Source organism: Rosa rugosa, chromosome 5 (genome assembly GCF_958449725.1).
Source record: "Rosa rugosa chromosome 5, drRosRugo1.1, whole genome shotgun sequence".
Classification (NCBI taxonomy): Eukaryota; Viridiplantae; Streptophyta; class Magnoliopsida; order Rosales; family Rosaceae; genus Rosa; species Rosa rugosa.
Genome location: NC_084824.1, coordinates 6,980,590 through 7,000,198, shown reverse-complemented (window position 1 = coordinate 7,000,198; position 19,609 = coordinate 6,980,590). Strand labels below are relative to the sequence as shown.

The following is a 19,609-nucleotide window of genomic DNA, read 5'->3' as shown; positions in this document are numbered from 1 at the left end:
CTACAATTTTAATTAGCGAATTACATGATACGATGGCGCCATTTGGGACATTCACAAAACCTACCCACAAATAAACAAAGTCCAAAGCCAAGCTACAATGAGAACCAAGGTCCAAGGATAACAAGAAAATCAAGCCCCCTTACAACGCCAATGGCCATTCCCATGAATGAGGTACGTGGTCTACGTAACGTGGAAAACAAGACTTTGTTCGATTTGGTTTTGTTAAGTGAACGGGACTGCAAATTTTGCTTCCGTGCATTTAACTTGGTCATATCCTCTTAGAGCATCTTTAACAATGCTAGCCATTTTTGAGTCAAATTTTAGTTAAAGTAGCTAAAAAGTCATTTTACCTAGCCACTTTAGAATTACGTCTGCATCAATGCTCTATATTTTAGCTAGTTTTGAATTTATATTATTTTTTAAATGAATATTAAATAGTTTAAATGTATTTATAAATTACATAAAATAACTTAAAATGAATGTTTTAAATTATAGAGAGCCTCATCCCGCTCTCTATATTTAGGAGCGAGATAGCTAAAAGGTATAATAGATAGTCACTTAGGAGTCTGGTGCAGCTGCTAAAATATATAAAAAACTAAACATGCTCTCCAAAACAGCTAAGGAGCCACAATAGAGAGTATGCTAAAGATGCTCTTAGACACATAACGTGTTTCGCATGGAAATCACAATTCCCAGGCATGGATATGCATTATTGTTCAATATCAATCAAAATTTACACTTGCCTGCTACCACACCGAAACTTGGGCAAGGAGAGATCTATTCTAGAACGGTACAGTCGGTACTTGAACCAAACTCATCTCCGCTCAATTCATCTGTTCGTGATAAATCCATATGAGGTAGATATGGCTCGATCATAAGTACTAGAGAGTCTCAATTGACCCACAGATCACACAATATATACTAGAGAATAAACTGATCGACATATATGTTATCAGTTTTTCACCGTCGGAACATATGCATGTGGCTCTTCTTATTACTCTAACGTCCACTCCCGGCTTTTTCCAACTCATTACAAAGTAATCTGGGGTTACTGGTGATAAAGTAATCTGGGGTTCACATCCAAAATCAATTGGCAATGGATGGAGTGACCCAAACTTTTATAAACTCATAGGCAATGTCCCATTTTTCTCATGTGGGATGTATATATTCTCAACATGCCCCCGCACGTGTGGCGAATTTTCAAGCCATACACGTGGAACAACTTTGGGTGACGTGGAGCTCATGTGGCCGTGAGGCATGCACACGTGGGTAACCCGCTCTGATACCATGATAAAGTAATATGGGGTTCACATCCAAAACCAATTGACAATGGATGGAGTGATCCAAACCCTTAAAAACTCATAGGCAAGGTCCCATTTTTCTCATGTAGGATGTATATATTCTCAACAACTGGAGCTCGTGAGCGTGTGAACGAATAAGTTCCAAGTCTTTTGAGGGAGATTAAAGAGGCGACAAACAAGGCAGTGGCGGTTGGTTTCGGGTTGTCGAAGCCTGAACATGTGAAGCAGGTGGCGGAGGGGGCTGATGGCGTTATTGTTGGCAGTGCTATTGTGAAGGTATTAGATGAAGCTAGATCTCCATTGCAAGGGTTGAGAGAACTTGAAACTTTCACCAAATCTTTCAAGTCGGCTCTACATTGTTGGCAGTGCTATTATGATAGACATTTATTCCAACCTCTAACAAATATAAAAACTTCGTCATAGATATCTATTCTTGCACTCATTTCTATAGCTACTTGATCAATTCATTCTTAGTATTCTTGTATGAATTCAACCGATTCAGGTAGATATGAAGACCTTGAGAATAGATTTTAAAAATAAAAAAATAAAAGTCATTATTTGTCTTTAACGCTCTAGTTAGATCTATATATAGTTGTTTTTTTTTTTTTTTTTTTTTAAGGCGTTGACTCCATACATGTTTTAGGTTTTCACCATGGTTGATGAGGTTTCGGCTCGTTTGGCTGCGACTCTTGCTATCATAGAGGAAGGAAGGACCTCCTTTGGTCCAATGGGCGCCACCAGCGGTGTCTGTTTACCATTTTGCTGTCGGGCTATGTTCGTTATGGCGAAGCGTACGGAGAATCTGAAGGCTTTTATGGATACAATAGCTTCATTCTGGGGTTTTGGTAACATGTAGATGATCAGGAATTTTGATAAAAAGGTCATTGATTTTCAAGGATAGCAACGTCAAAGGAATGATAAGCTAGACGATTTTTTTTTTGTTCGTCTTTTTAGTTTGGAGGAGTAGTTGGCTCTTCGCGTAAGGAAGTTTGTTGGAGTCCGTGCATTCATCTATGACAAAATTACATTTTAGCCCATGCGGACTTAGTGCGTAATGTTAGAAATAAATTACATTTTTGGTCTACAGGGCTCTGAAGTAGTGAGGATCCAAATACACGAATTGGAATAACGTCCCAATTTGTTTCTGGATTGAGTGAATGAGCTTTAAATAAGTTGTTTTGTGGTGTACTATACATAATAATAATACTATACTGATCTAATAATTTTAGAGGTTCAACTTCACTACTTTAGAGCACTTCAATTATTCCACAAGATTAACTTCTACAATTTCGATTAGCAAATTACATAACACGATGGCGCCATTTGGGAGATTCACAACCTCAGACTGCACCCATAAATAAATAAAGTATAAAGCCAGCTACAATGAGAACCAAGGTCCAAGGATAACAAGAAATCAAGCCCCCTTACAACTACCAGCCAATAGGCATTCCCATGAATGAGGTACGTGGAAAACAAGAAATTGGCCTTTAACTTCGACTTTGTTCGATTTGGTTTTGTTTTTTGTTTTATTTGTTAAATGAACGATGAAATATATTAACTTGTGGACTGCAAATTTTGTTTTCGTGCATGTCACTTGGTCATTTCCTCAGAGTCAGAAAATGTTTTTAGCATGGAAATCACAATTCACGTACAGGCATGGATATGCATTATTGTTAATGCATGCATCAATTTATTACATGTTGAACTAGACCAGAGAACCTGAAATTAACTAGTTATGTGCGGGTTGATTGGCTTATATTAGTTGACAGATATCTGTCTAAAATTGATTGTTGTCACTGGCGGACCCGGTATATGCCGACTGGGGGCATGTGCCGTACTGAGTCTTTCCTCCTAGTGCAATTAATATATAATTAACTTGTGTGCGTCACAAAATCTTGCCCAATTATTAACTTTTAAGCCCCCACAGCCCAATCTCTTGGTTAAAAATTAAAATAGAGATTCAGCCCACTAACCCATGTTAAAGTATTCAATACAATACTCATAATCAATTAAATTTAAATATATAATCTATAATTGTTTTTTCTCTCAATAAAATGAGATTTTTTTTTTTTTTACATATAGACTTATCAATTGAAATGTTATTAATATTTAAAGTTTAAATATGGTGCTTAACTACTAATTATTTCTATTAGGTGTTTTTTTTTTTCATTACGCCCCGGTATAGATAAAATCCTGAGTCCGCCACTGATTGTTGTCTTCCCTCTCGTGGCATCAAAGCTAGTAGTAGTACCAATCCGGTGCAACTGAAATAATCGGCTTAGTCATTTTAAATGCGGTTGCGGTTTGAAATATGACTCAACCGCAAGAAGCAGTTTAATTGTGGTTTGGGCTTCAAATCAGGCTGAACCGCACCGTGCCCAGTCTTAATTAAAGGTTAACATTCTAGCTAATGTAATTACAATCACACAAAATAATATTTCTTTTTTAGTGGTATACAATAATTGGACATGTCAATTTCTTGTATCTCCCATAACTAAATTCCGCATACCTTTATATATTTTCTCAATTTTGTATAGATTAAATGTAGAGTTCCACATCGGCTCATGGTATCTGTAACCGCTGGTTCTACATTTGGGGCATGAGTAGGTCCTCTTCTCTAGTTGGAGTCGGTGGGATTTTACGCAGTCATCCCTGTCGTTGTAATATCTTAGATTAATGAAATTTCTTCTCTTCTAAAAAAAAAATGTAGAGTTCCATATATTATTCTGATCTAATGGCTTACGTCTCTATAACTTCAATATTCATGAGCATTATACTAAATAAGACTAAATTTCACAATTTCAATACTATTGTTTTGCATCAAAAAGAAAACAAACACAGACTATATTTACTTTCGTTAGTGTCATAGAGTCATACTACATAGGGGACAAACTTATAAGGATAAGTGTATTTGACTGCTGAAATAAGTGCACATTTTTAAATTGTTATAATTTCAGCCTTTCAGCTTTTAAATTTAACGCATATGGTTGAGATTCATTTGTTCCATAGGTGAGCAGTATTGTACTTTCATACATGATACATGTGTTTTTTTAAATTCTAGGCTTAGAGCGAAAAATGAAAAAGAAAAAAAAAAATATTTTCTTATTAAATGACACCCAATTCACTTAAGAAAACCTTTCTTGCAGAGTCTTACTATATAATTAATTCAATGAAAGGCAATGAACTCTTTTGTTCGTAGAAAAGAAGGTAACAAGTACTCTCTGACCTAGCTCTGCTAGGGTTTGGCATGGGGTGGCGGCGTCTCCGTTGAGATCGTCCTTCCCTGTATCTACTCCACTTCAATGGAGTCATTCACGGGCTTTGGTCCGTCTCTTGCTATTCTTCCTGCCTTCTGCAAAACATCTGCTTATGGAGACTCTGGGACGGAGGCTCTGAGTTCTGGCCTTGAAGGAGTGCAAGGCCAATCACGGTCTTCGGAGGTCGTCCGCGGTGGTGTTCTGGCTGATGGTGACGACGGCTGGGTATTCTCTTCGAGCTCGACTGTTGGGGGAATATGGGATCATGGTGATTTTGGTCTTTGGTCTTGTTTATGCAGGTTGGTTCATACTCTTTCTTCAAATTCTTCACGTCGATGGTGGGCTGGTGATCAGGGATCGAGCCGGCGATGGTGGTGGGCTGGCAATCAGGGGTCAAGCCGGCGGCTTTGCAGAAGGATCCTGATTCGGATCTGGGATCCGGGTGGTATTGGCAAACGGGTTCGGATCTGGGATCCGGGTGGAGATTGGGTTTGGTCTATGGCCCACTATCTTTGGTGGGTTGTATATCAGCTGCTAGATTGGTTTGGGACTCTTGTGCATTACTGGTATTGGTTTCGAGACCCATGTCTATGGTATCTGTTTGTGAAAGATCGCTTGCCAACATGGCCATGTTCTGACACCCTTGACCGGCTTCGATCTTTAGGTGGGAGAGTGCCTTCATTCCGGCGCCAAGTTGGTTTTTGTCAATTTGTGCGTTGGAGTTCGATGGGTAGTCAAACCACTGACTACTCAATTCACTACACGGCTGCAATCCGTAGTGTAAAATTAGCGCTGCGTCTTGACGTTGCTGCTCTTGCATTATTAAGTTTTTATATTTCATATGTAATTTTCTTTTCGTACTGTTTTGTTCCCTTCTTGATGTCTTTTGGCATCGTTTCGTTGTAATTTTTCAATTTCAATAAATGGTTGACCTCCTTCGATTCAAAAAAAATATAATTAATATTTTTTGGTTTTTCCTATATGCCTGATTTACCCTTGGGATAGTGAAACTTAATATGAGATGATAACTGATTCTTTTATTTCCAATTTATTACAATTTTTGAATAGAAAAAATTATCCATTATGTAATTCAGCAAACAGTACAATAATGACTTGCCCAAAGGACCTTCAGAAAATCATTACCTAGAGAACACTAAACTAGCACAGCCCTCACACGATCATACTAAAAGTACGCTCCTAATATACCACCTTTTAGAAAATTAAGCCCAAAACAAAAAAACATAGAAACTCCGAAGAGGAAAACAAACTTAGGCAATTCTTAAAAAAAAAAAGAAACCAAACCCATCACCTTTTCGTAAAAGATGATGACGTCCCACAAATAAAGAAATAAAACATAATAACCTAAACACCAAGTGGATTCAAAACAAATTAACTCACAATAAGCCCAAGATCGATCCACAATTAATTCTATCCTTTTTTTTTTGTTTAATAAAGGGCTGGTGTGGCATTAATTCTAGGGCTCTTGACCATTTATCCAATTTGGGCCTAACAAATGCCTATTTACTGCACTAAAAGATTTGTGTGCCCACTTACCCAATTTAAATGTAAAAGGACAAGTTTGCCCTTTAAATAATTAAAAAGTCATTGGAGACTTCGCCAGATTCCCGTCACCAGTTGCCGGATTCCTGTCACCAGTTGCAGGATTCCGGTTGCCGGTCGCGGGACTCCAGTCACCGGCCGGAGGTTCCCAAAGAGGTCGCCGTAGACTTTTGTTACCAAATTTATTGGGGGGGGGGGGGCAATAAAATGTTTATTGGGTATTATTGGGGGCAACAGAAAGTTTATTAGGGGGCAATAAAACCGGACGCCAAACACCGATCACCGGTCCGGAGGTTGCCGGAAGTTCGCAAAGAGGTCATCGGAGACTTTTATTACCCCCAATAAATTTTTATTGGGGGGCAATAAAAAGTTTATTGGGTAGTATTAAGGGGCAATAAAACCGGACGCGGGACTCCGGTCACCGGTTGCCGAATTCCGGCGGTCGGTGACCAGGGTCCGGCGACCGGCGTCGGAGTCCTGCGAAGTCTCTCTCTAAGTGACAAAGGGAGAGAGGGCAAAATGGTTCTAAAAATAAATAAAAAATAATAAAAAGAAACTTAATTGGGTGTTACGGCAAAAAATATATAATTTGTTGGATAAGTGGGCAATCTTATAAGATGTTTGGGTAAATGGAGTTAGTGTAGCTCAAATTTGGGTAAATGGACATTTTCCCTTGATTCTATTCTTAATCGTGTTCCTTTTTCAAAAACTTTGCTAAGATATATATATATATTTTTTTTTTTTTGTTTTTTTTGTTTTTGTCATTCTATTTTACTAGGGTTTGTCATTGTTTTAGTTTTCTCTAGATTTGTTTTTCTTAATGTGATGAGTTCTTCTCATAGTAAGGTATGTTATGTTTGAATCTTATGATGAGGAAGAGATTGAGATCGATTGGGGCTTTTCTTCAAAATCTTAGACACCGTTTCTTCAATTTCTTTGAAATCTACAGAGAGAGAGAGATGGGAGAAGATAAGGTTTGGTGTGTATGTCAGGACCACTACTACATTAGAATTAGTGAATTACCCAATATAAATAGAAAATTATCCAATAAAAGCATGACATGCATTTAAAACCACAACAGAAGCTAGCTTTCGGGCTGTTACGGGATGAATTTGGGAGGAAAACATGCATACCGATCTTGTCCCGTATCTGACGATACGGTTCGGTATTCTACCGAACAATAAAAAACTAGGAAAGGAAATCGCACCGTATCGGCTGAATTCGGGACGGTATCGGATCGGCTTCGGTACTTCGGTTTCCCCTAGATAATCATATGTTTATAATGGAATGAAATATCTACTACAATGCATCGCAACATCTCAACCATAAGTAGACTAAAAGTATGACATATTCAAACAAACTTCTATTTCAAGTATGCAACTAGTACAAATTTTATCAGTAAAATCCTTAGTAGCTAAATCAATTGCTAATATTCTTCCAAATGACGATTTATATTGAAGATAATAGGTAGACCTTCTCAAAGCGCTTGTGGAAGGCATACCTTATTTCATCGATTAGAGTATACCATGTTCTCAGGTACATTCAAGATCATATCATTTACCAATCAAATTCTTAATTAGGTGATGCAAATTGCAAATAAAGCATGTTTATATGAGAATAAAATATTTCTATGCGCCAAGCAAATCAAGACATTCATCGGACAAAGTTAAGAAAACACTAAATATTAAAGAGAGAGTATGACAACTATTTGGAAAACCAAAATTAGATATATGCATGGTTTTGTAGCCTAACAGTATACCTGCATGTAAATACCTTGTAACCATGACAATTAAAACTACATACCTCTAAAATTGGTAACTAATAAATCACATAGAAATGAGGTATCTAAAACTACATACGTCTTCACGTTGTATCCGAAAAAACTCATAGCAAAAAACAATCTACCTCATAGCCATGAACATTATTACATATCATATATTTGGAAATTCCAGAGGATTACTCTCTCACCTAAACCCTAAGGCCTTCAGGTTGTAAATTTCTTCTCGTCTAGCAGCGCCCGGATGTCGGGCCTGGGCTCAGGCCTCCCGCCGTCATGGGGTTTGCTGCCGGACGGGAGAACTACTACCCATGGGACACCGTTGGGGGGATTCTCTCTGGTTTTGTCAGTTTTTCGACTGGGATGGTGGAGACGGTGGTGGTCATGCTGTCCGGGCCGGTATTCGATCCCTGCTGATGGGTTTCTTGGATCGCCGGCGTAATGGATCTTGATCGATGGCGGTGTGGTTTGCAAGGCTGGGATCGGGGATAGTTTGGTCTGTAGTGATGCAGGTCACGGCGGTGTGGCTTGGGGGACGGGTGATGCAGATTGTGGCGGTTTGGATCTTGCACCGACGGCGCCGCCATGGGTTCGATCTATGGCGTTGGGCCGTGAGGTCGGGGAACTCAGATTGGGGATCTCTGCCAGAAGGTGACGTACGATGAAGGTGATGAAGAAGACGGCGGACTGGGCCCGAATCGGGCTGCTGGGCCTGGAGATCTCCTTGGTGACTACCCTATTGGGCTTAGTTATTGGGCTGAGGTTCTACCTTAGTCCATTAGCTTCTAAATTTTGCCTAGGGTTTAGGCTCTTGGCCCAAACTTATGTTTTTAGCTTTTTGTCTAATTACAATAAATATCCTTGTATTAGGAACCTAACGAGTGTAGTTTGGCTTGTCTATTCGCTATGTTTTTTCCATAGCTTATGGGCTCACTTTTAAGTGAGCGATAAGTTCAAATATAGTTGGTCTATCCTATGTGCCACTATGGCTCCTCCACGAATCCTTGTTCTGACCATTATTATGTGTCAGCGGGTGAGTATGTAATGGCCTTCTTGGCATGCGCTATTATCAATGGAATTACCATTATTTAAAAAAAAAAAAAAAAAAAACTTATAGCGTAAAAAGATTAAAGTTTTAGAACTTGAAAATCACGCCTATTACCAGTGGCGGGAACCAATGAAGGACGAGTGGAGGCAGTGGCCCCCAGTAAAATCATATATTTTGTTCACTAATCTTCTTTTTGCCCCTATTTCTTTTGATTCAGTGCCCCCATGCCTCACTGATCATATATTAATACTATATTAATAATATGGGTACTCCTGCAAGTGGCAATATTGCATTATTCCTCCAACACGATTCCTCTCATTCTCTCTTCTTCGGTTCTTCTTCTTCTTCTTCCTCAGCCAGTCAACCCCAACTTTGCTCCTCCTCCAAAAATTAGAGATTGACCTTCTTACTCTCTCTGTTTTTTTATTTTTTATCAATCTTTCTCAACTCTCAGTCTCCTCTTTATCTCATTCTTCTTCAGTTTTTTCTTTTTTCTTTTCTTGCTTCATCTTCTTCCTCTTCCCTTAGTTCGGCACTCCCTCAGTTCCTCAGTGCACAACGCCTTCTTCCCCTAACGCGTCTTGATCTCCTCCACATTAGCCACGTTTCTAACGGAGCCGACCAAGTGGAGAAAATTGATTTGTTTCATTATTTGTTGCAGATATAGCCTTGCTGCTACTGCAGATTGCACAATGGTACTATTTTCAGCCTTGATGCTACTGCCAGGAACCGAAAGCCCTGAGAAACCGGACTGTATTGTCTCTGTTCGAGTTTAGGCCGGTCCTTGTACTCTGCATATTCAAAACCGGCCCGAAGTTGCTCTACCGGGTAGAGGAAAGGCAGAAAGGAAAGAATTTTTTTTGCCCCCTTTATATACATTCATGCCTCCGCCACTGCCTATTACCTTATAGCCATGACATTTAATAACATTAAGTACACCTTATAGCTATGGCATTAAATAACAAAGCTCTAGAATATGTAATTAATGAGGTATCTGAAACTATATATCTCTTGACATGGTATTGAAAAAAAAATCATAGCATAAAACAACCTACCTCATGCATGAACATCACTAAATATCATGCCTTTGCCCTTTGGAAAAAGTAACTAATGAAATTCATAATAAATAAAATAGAAAGCCAATAGGCATTAGAATTTTAGAACTTGGAAGTCACGCCTACTGCCTTACAGCCATGACATTAAACATAACTTATACTAATGACATTAAATAACAAAGCTCTAGAGTAGGTAACTAATGAGGTATCTAAACTCATATACCTCCTGAAGTGGTATAAAAAAAAACTCATAACATAAAACAACCTGCCTCATAGACATCACTAAATATCATACTTTTGAAATAAGTAACCAATGAAACTCATAGCATAAATAAAATAAAATAGAAAGCTAGTAGGCATTGAATTTTTAGAACTTGGAAGTCACGCTTAGTCGCTTAATTACTACCTTATAACCATGACATTAAAAAAAGATCGAAAGTGGTAAAAACAATGAAGCGGAATCTCTTCCGGCTTCTCTCAAACCCTAGCGGCCTTGGTTGGGAATTCAATCAGAGGCAGTCGACGCCAACACCAAACAACCCCTCTCTCACTATCTCTCGATGTCTTCTCGAGCTCATCCAACGTCGACTCACTTCGACGACCTGTTAGTCAATCTTCCTCGCACCAACGACGAGAATCTCAGACTTACGGGTACTGGCAGCCGGTATGGAAAATCATGGGGGAGCCTTGATGCTTTCCGATGTGAGATTGTAGAGAGGGATTTTTCAATTGATTGGGGTTGAATCAGGCTAAGCAAAGCACGACTTAAAGCTGCTGACGTTACGACGGGCGTGACTGCAACTTTGACGTTGAAAACCGGTGTTGGACTGGGGTTGAAGTAGATCGTTAGATGTGACAGCGGCTTGGACGGCGACGGTTCGAAATGGTTTCTGGATTTCCACCGCAAAGGGTGTGCAGGTCCCGCAAGGCTTGATGGGGCAGTCACCGTGGATGACGCAATTGATGGAAGTGCAGCGGTGGACGTCGGTGGTCAAGAGAGGCGACGGTGCATCTAAAGGAGTAGGATGTCAAACGGCGTCGTCTCAGCCGGAATCCAAATTTGGGTGCCCAGGCTAGGTGTCGAAACTAGGGCTTGGACTGTGCTGGGCTTGGGCCCTATTGGATGGGCTTAGGCAACAACAATCAATTGTTGGAGTTTGACCCTCCTTTCAACTTGGGCTATCTTTGGCTTGGTTTCTACTGCTACAATGTGGGCTACTTTAGTGTCTATACACTTCTGATTTCGTATTTGGGATCTTGGAGATTTAAGTCTTTTGTACTTAGCCTATGTACTATGTCTTAGGGTGTCTTGCCTACAGAATGAAGGTTTGTTCCCTACATCTAGGTATTGATAGTTTTCTGGTGCACCGCAATTGAGCGCATTGGCAACAGAAACTTTTATACTTTATTATCTTGTTGTTTCGAATAGATTTAGTTATGCTAGAAAACTGAATAAAGGAGCGGAATTTTAAATGTAATGGTACGTGAATTACCCCACTAGGGGATCTGTATTGTTCCATTCTGGCCTGAGTTATTTATATGAATCGATTACTACTTATTTCAAAAATAACCACGACATTAAATAACAAAGCTCTAGAATAGGTAACTAATAAATCACATAGGAATGAGATATCTAACTATACTATAAAACAACCTACCTCGTAGCGATGAACATCACTAAATACCATACATTTGGAATAGGTAACCAATGAAACTCATAGCATAAAAATAAAAAATAAAAAAATAAAAAGCCAGTAGGCATTAACTATTTTGAACTTGAAAGTCACGCCTACTACCTTTTTTTTCTTCTTCAATTGTCACCTGAAAGTCAGGTATTTTACCCAAGTTAGTATGTCTGTAACAAGTATGGCATAGTCGAACAAACCTCTATATTAGGTATGCAAGTAATGCAAACAATTATATGAACCAAATTCTTAATGACATTTCATTGAATACATTCAGTGCACCGCAATGAAAAGTTACGCCTAATACATTTGGGTATTTTACATTTTTACCCAAGTTAGTATGTCTGTAATAAGTATGGTATAGTCAAACAAACCTCTATATTAGGTATGCAAGTAATGCGAACAATTATATGAACCAAATTCTTAATGACATTTCATTGAATACATTCAGTGCCACAACCAAAAGTCACGCCTAGCTAATACATATGGGTATTTTACCCAAGTTAGTATGTCTGTAATAAGTATGGTATAGTCAAACAAACCTCTATATTAGGTATGCAAGTAATGCAAACAATTATATGAACCAAATTCTTAATGACATTTCCTTGAATACATTCAGTGCACCACAATGAAAAGTGTAAAAAAAAAAAAAAAAAAAACCATGAGCATTGTTCTCCCTCTTAATCACAACAACAAATACTATCGATCGTAAGAATCAAATAACTTAATTACCTATGTGATATAAGGTCTATGAACCCAAAAGAAAGATATAGAAAAATTTCTTATCATTTGGTTCATTTAAAGTAGCAATCAACCCACTTTTTTTTTTAATCGAAATAGGTCATCCAATATATTAAACACTACAAAAAAGAATTGTGTTAGCTTCACCAATTTGCGTCGGCCTTCAATTGCCGTCGCCAATGCCTCCTGTTTTGCGACGGCAAAAACTGAGGGGTCGCGATTGTGCAAAATATTTGCGACGGTAACAACTGCCGTCGCCACTGGGCGTGGCAAACCCAATGGTTTACTTCGGCAAGAGTTTGCGTAGTAAAATACTAAGAGTTTGCGTCGCGTTTCTTCAATTCTTCCCGTAGTATGAAAACCACGACAGTCGCCCTCTGCTCAAAAAGAAAAAAAAAAAAAAACCTCTCTCAAAACGGAGGCCGATCTCTTCGTCTCTCTTGTTCTCCCTCTCTCTCCGTCATCGCAAATCCCATCTTCCGCCAATGCTTCTGTCTAAGCTCTTCCTTATCGGCAAACCAGATTGGGGAAATCTTTTGGGGGTATCGTTCAGATCTAGATCCCTCACCTGCAAAAGAGTCAATTGGGTCGCATATCGTAAACAACGTCGGTGAGTCCGTTTCAGGGGAGCTCTAGCTGGCTGGAGACCAGAGCTAAGATGGGTTTCAGTTTAGGATTCTTGGTCGGCATCTTTGGAGTTCTAATTCTCTCTCATGCCGCTTAATCAACCGTTCTTATTTTCCTCTCTCTCGGCAACCAAGAGCAGCCTCCATCTCTCTTTTCTTCGAGCAGCCTCCAAACCCAAAACCCAGAGAAGCATTGAGCGAGACCTCCCCAAACCCAAAACCCAAATCACTGTTCGAGCTTCTTCCACTGCCTTCGTCGAGACCTCCCCAGCTGTAAGTATGCTTCTTTTTCAAGCTTGGATTTCAATGCAATCAGTCAAAATTGAAAAACCCAGTTTCAGTTTCAAAGCACTGGGCTTTTGGATTGTGTGTTTAGTCACTTGTTTCAGTAACTTTCTAGTTTCTACTAATGTTTGATGGTTGAGGACTTGAGTCCTACTGTTGGTTTCAAGTTATTGGTTGATTTGGCTTTTTTTTTCCTTCATTCAAATCTGGGAGTTATGTGTTATTGGTTGGTTTCAAGTTTGGAAAGTGACGTTCTGGTTTCAAGTTATTGATCCACTCTGCTGATATTGATCCACTCTGCTTTGGCATCTATAATTAGATGTAGATTTGGTTTTTTGCTTATTTAGATTGAGAAATCTGGTTTTGAAGAATGATGAAGTAGCTCTGGTTGTATATCTTGTTTGATTTTTGAGATCTTAATGAAATGGGTTTTCGAGAGATGATGTTGCCCTCCATGTGTTTGTGAAAATGACTCTTTAAATTGAATGATGCGTTTTGTTTCGATTATCTGCAAATGCAAACTAAATGAAGTACTTGGCTCACATAATTGAGAGCTATGGTAAAATGTTCATAGAATTGAAAGGTGAAACTCATTTGCTTGCAGTCATCACACACTTCTCCATCTTCCTCATGTCATCAATTGCTTCATCATTACTGTCCAGTAGCAAATGGAGCTTTCTTTGGTTATAGCAATTACTGAGAGGATCATGAAGGCTCTTAAAGACTAGGACGAAGATGAAATCCCACCTGAAAGTGTCCGTTGCTATGTTCTTTATGAATGCCGCAAGTGGAATCTTGTTTGAACATTTCTTTCTTCCTTATTGTTCAGTTCATGTACCGAATGATCCTGAATATTTCAGGCAGTTCCATTTGCTTTGGATTTTTGTTCCGTTCACAAGCATGATCTGTATTTCAACTTCTCTATAATTGAACTTTATGTTTCAACATTTCCATCAGTTGTCCCAGCATTTTGAAATTACATTTGCTTATGGTTCATTGGCATTTAAATATTCTCTGCCATTAAATTCTCTCATGGGTCCGTTTGCATTTATATTTCCTACAGTTTCACTTTACCATAGTTATATTTGCTTCAGTTTTCACTTTTTGTCTGCTGAAGCATGACAGTTTTGAGTATATTTGTGTTTTTGGCTGTTTGTATCTAATGAACTTTGTATTTGAACAATTTCTATGATAGTAGATTTTCACTTTTATCACATACTCTGCTATTACATTCTATTAAGAGATAGGACTGTGCAACAGTGCAAGTATATGTGTTGAATGCTTGGTGATCAAGTCAAAAAATGATAGGTATGAACAAAAATATCTATAGAGAGTTAATTATGTTTGTTTTGCTTGATGGCTTGATAATGGGGTGTTTTGTAACAGACGTTAAGCCTGCATCTGCGGATTCTCCTTTAGAGGTAGTTTGATTTCGAGAGCTCTATTTTTACTTCATTCTTGATAATTATCATTACTCATTCTGAGTTGGATTCCTTATTAGTGTATAGCCTTTAGATTTTATGTTTATGGATGCATATAACATCAACTTTGATGCAATCAGAAGCCGATGATGGGTATAGGTGGAGTGTGGACTGTATGATGATGATGATGATGATGATGATGGTACGTGCTGGTCTATTAAACTCTTCCCTTCTCCTTTTTGGTATTTCTGTTCAATTTATATCTCTACACTCACTCACAGATAAAACAATGTTGTGCTACTTTTTCTCTTAATAGCCTTCAACTAAGAACTCTTACACTTTCAGTAGGTTCGTTACTATATATAAATTTCTTTGGCATTCCCATGTAGACCAAGACAAGGTAGAAGCTTCTAAGTTATTTTTGCAAAGGTTAATGTGTCAATGTTTATAGTGACAGTGATAATGTTTATAGAATGCGAAAGTTAGTTGGTTTGAATTTAATGTGATTATATCCAACGCAGGGTTTGATGTCATCTTCAGAATCTAGTGAAGATGGAGGAAATGAAGTGTTCTGATTACCAGTTTTCCAGTACATTAACTATATGTAATTTAATTTTGTAAATTTATGTATTTGAACATTGGTGAAGATATATAAAATTGATGTTAAAAAGTAATTTGATGGAACTTTTCCTTTGTATCACTTTCTTCCCTAAAATAAAAATTTTAAAAAATTCTAGCATGCAAATTTTGTATGCTAGATTTTTTTTTAAAATTAATAATTCACATTTTGCGACGGCAATTTGCCGTCGCAAATATCAATGGCGACGCCACCAACGACATCGGCAAAATTGCCGTCGCTTAGCCGTCGCCATTGGTCTTTTGCGACGGCCAATTGGCTTTCCGCGACGGCGTTGCGCCGTGGCAATTTTAATTCTTTTTTGTAGTGAAAGTTCAACAAGCAGTACCAGAAACGACACACCCTAGAGGGGCCAACAGAAATAACCGTCCTTTAGGACATACAACAGACTTATTCTAGTAAAAATAGAACCCCGCACTTCCAGGTACACCCACCTTTTAAAGACAGATACGCACCTTTATTCTAACAAAGCCTAGAAAACTCAGAAGCAGTTTAAATAAATATAACAACCGAGCACCTAGACTTTACGACCTTAGAAAATCTAAGCATTATTAGTGGAGGAAGAGGATGTATCAACCTCCCCTACAGCTCTACACTCTTTTGGTACCTCCACTATGTGATCCGCATTAACATCTCCACCTATCTCCACCTTAACCGAAACATGGGAGTCCTTGTCGCTATCACGAAGTTTCCACTTCTTAGCCTTCTTACCCTTCAAGTCCTTCTCAAGAACCCGAGCACACTTAGGCCTATTCTTACTACCCTTGGGCCTCCTTAGCTTCTTCTTTCTTGGCGAAATCACCAACTTACCATGCTTATGTTGCAGAACAAGCTGGATACCATCATCCACCTGAAGCAAAGGTTCAGAGGAAGACACAAACCTCTTCCCGTGCCAGCATATCCACCGGCTTCCTCTTGATTCCCAACACCGATCTAGGGCCCAGCTCCATAACCAGCGTGTTCACACCTCCCTCCATCCTAGCAGATTTGAAAACAGGCAATGAAGGCATAGTACCACCATTCACAGGATCGGTAGGTGTGTCCATCTGAGCTTTCGAACGCTCAAGGAAAGCTGATAAATTCAAGCCCTCAAACAGGATGGCATTATGCTTCCCATCACCCACCACTGACTGCTCCACCGCCAGCACAGAATTCTCCACAAGATTCTGTACCACACTTCCGGACTGATCCGGCACCATCAATTGCAGCATTTCCGACTCGACTTGCTTCACACTCTCCTCCACCCTAGCTGGACCTTGGCTATCCGAAAACGACAGCCCAGCAATCGCAGTCTGCATCTACGCAAGAAGTTCATCCTTCTCTTTCATTAAGAGACCATCACACCCTGCCTCCCCATGTATAAAGAGGCCACAGCTCTGACAGAACCCTTTCACCTTTTCATAGATAAATGCCAACTTCGGCACCACCTCTGGCGAAAACTCAAAAAACTTCCAAACCCTAACCTGCCGCCTCACATCAAACACCAGACGGATCCTTTGTTCCTCTTCTTTTCAGAATAGGGCTGTTTGGTCGAAGCGAATAACCCCGCCAAGAGTCGCACCGACTAGATGCAGCGTCGCCTTATTGCAAAGCCCTACTGGTAGCCTTTTGATCACCATCCACGTTTCCAAAAAATTCAAAGGGACAGCCGCCACTGATCCTATTCCATCATACTCTCCGAGCACCAACATAGTTTTCCTATAGAACCATGGTCCTCCATGCAATATCTTATTACATTCAGCTGCGCACTCAAATTGAAACACAAATCTATCTCCTGCATCTTGTATAGTCAAACCAAACTTGATACGCCATATTGTAGCAATAGTCACTTTGAACCCTGGGAACTTGGCCTTAGAGCTGAGAAGACGCCCCACTACGTACCATCGGTCTGCTTGCAAAGCTGCAAGCCCTGCCGAACCCAAAGTCACCCGCACCGAGTCTTGGTGATGAATTCCTGCCGGATTCCCAGCCTCCAATGACCCCATTGCCTTAAGGTTTGGAATTTTTGTCGAAGGCAAGCAACTAGAAAACCCTAGCTAAGGCGGCTAGGTCAGTTTCAATAAAATGAGATTGGAATATATGCAATCAACCCACTTGAATTTGAAAAAAAAGAAGTAATTATAGCAAAATTAAGAGCAACTCCAACATGTTCCATATATCTTATATTTACTCTACTATAGAGAAAAATAAGCATTTTTTTGCTCCAACTGATTCCATGTACCTATCTCCATTATAGAAAGAAGTGAAGATAGAGAAAACAAATTTCCCTATATTTTAAGCAAACTCTAAAATTATAGGGAATCATTTTTTTATGAATTTTTATTCTTATCTCTTCAGATTATATTTGTTTCTAGGGAAAATGCTCGTTTACCCAATTTTAGGCTAAAAATTGCCCACTTGCTCCACCAACTGTTTTTTAACCCCATTTACCCAAAACACTCTAAGGGATTATTTCCCCTTTACCCAATTAATTCTTTTTTTTTTTTTTTTTTTGAGACTTTTTTGCCCTCTCCTTCTTTCTCACTTAGAGAGAGAAGTCACCCTCCACCTTGCTGTGCTCCGGTGACCAGTGGCCGGCGCGGTCTCCGGCGAACGGTGACCGGATTCCGGTGACCGATGACCAGATTCCGGGAACCGGTAACCGAAATCCGGCGACCGATGACCGGAATCCGGCTATTATTGCCCCCCAGTAATCATATTATTGCCTCCCAAAAATCATATTATTGCTGTCCAGTGAATTGTATGAACTCCCAAAACCAAAATGAATACACTACAGGCACAATTGATCAATTTATAATCATATTATTGGCTCCCAATAATCATATTATTGCCCCCCAATACAAATTCCAATGTCTCTACTGCCTCCCAATAGACCACCAAAAATGCACCATTTTGTATGATTCACAGATAATTTGACTTTAATACACAGAAAACAACAGGTAACTTATCAATACACCACACTATAGTGATCCCTGTCCCTCATTTCAAAGTCTATTAGGGGCCAATAATGTGTCTACTGCCTCATCTTCGTTACCAACAGACCCAACGTTTTGCTCATTATCAATAACCATCTCCACAACACCGTTCTTCAATTCGTCTTCGGTGACCTTCGACTCCGCCACATCGTTTCTAGGCTCGTCGTCGCTCATTACATCCACCACATCGCTCACCGGAAGCTCATTCTCAGCCTTCCTGGCCCGGGTCCGGCCAAACGAACAGGTGACCTCCGCCTGAGCCAAATCAAGGTCAATTCGTGCTTCAGCCCCGGTCGTTCACCGGCGGGAAGCTCTACATGCAGAATGACCTCAACATGTCCGCCGCGACCTCGACTTGCTGCTCAGATCTGGCATCCTCCACCAGTCAAACGCCACCTCCGCCGTCTCGCCCCTCACCGCCGCAAACGATGAGTCGCGCAATCACCGTCGAGGCCTCATCAGCGACCCGGAAAACACCTCCTCTGTTTCGGTCTTCATCGGCGCCTTCTCCGGCGACGCAGAACCACTCGATTGGCGCCTCCTCCATTTGCCGCTACTTCTGGAAATATTACGCCATGCCGGAGTCAAGAGAGAGAGAGAGAGAGAGAGGGACACGTCTGAGAGGAAGAGAGAATATGATAGGAGAGTAATTTTTTAATTAAAATAAGGGTATTACTGTCAAATACTGTTAGATTGAGTAAATGGGGTTAAAAAACTCTAGGTGGAGTAAGTGGGCAATTTTTAGGCTAAAATTGGGTAAGTGGTCACGGCCCCTTGTTTCTATCATTAATAATTTAATTACATATTTGAAATTTTAAAAATAAAATATTTAATCATGACTCATAAATTATAGAGAAAATAATGGAGAAGTTGTTGGAAGTGCGGAAGTAAAATTATGGAGATTTTAACTTTTAAAACCACATAATAGGGATTTCATAAAGAAACTGTTGGAGATGCACTAATAACAGGGATTACAAAACCTACAATTTAAAATATTGATGCAAAGTGCTTTTTTTTTTTTTTTTTTTTTTTGAAAATGAGAAGAGGGCTAGCTCAACGCCCACTCTCAGAAATTTATTGATAACTCAAAAACAAAACAAGTGGGGTGGAGGACGCAGCCAAGGCCACTCCCAAATAAAATTACAAAAAAGCAATGAGACCCAAATCTACATAGAACATTCTAGAAGATTCTGTACTAATGCAAAGAGAACAAACATAATTGAAAGAAGTGCAAAGAGAAC

At 39.5% G+C, this 19,609-nt stretch overlaps 1 long non-coding RNA gene across 1 annotated transcript; it reads left to right on the top strand.

Moving 5' to 3' along the window:
* Nucleotides 1-12,792: 12,792 nt before the first annotated feature.
* On the top strand, nucleotides 12,793-14,286 carry LOC133712011 (uncharacterized). The gene is made up of 2 exons (XR_009847107.1): nucleotides 12,793-13,323; nucleotides 13,940-14,286. It is a non-coding gene; the product is annotated as an uncharacterized LOC133712011 (long non-coding RNA).
* Nucleotides 14,287-19,609: the final 5,323 nt, after the last annotated feature.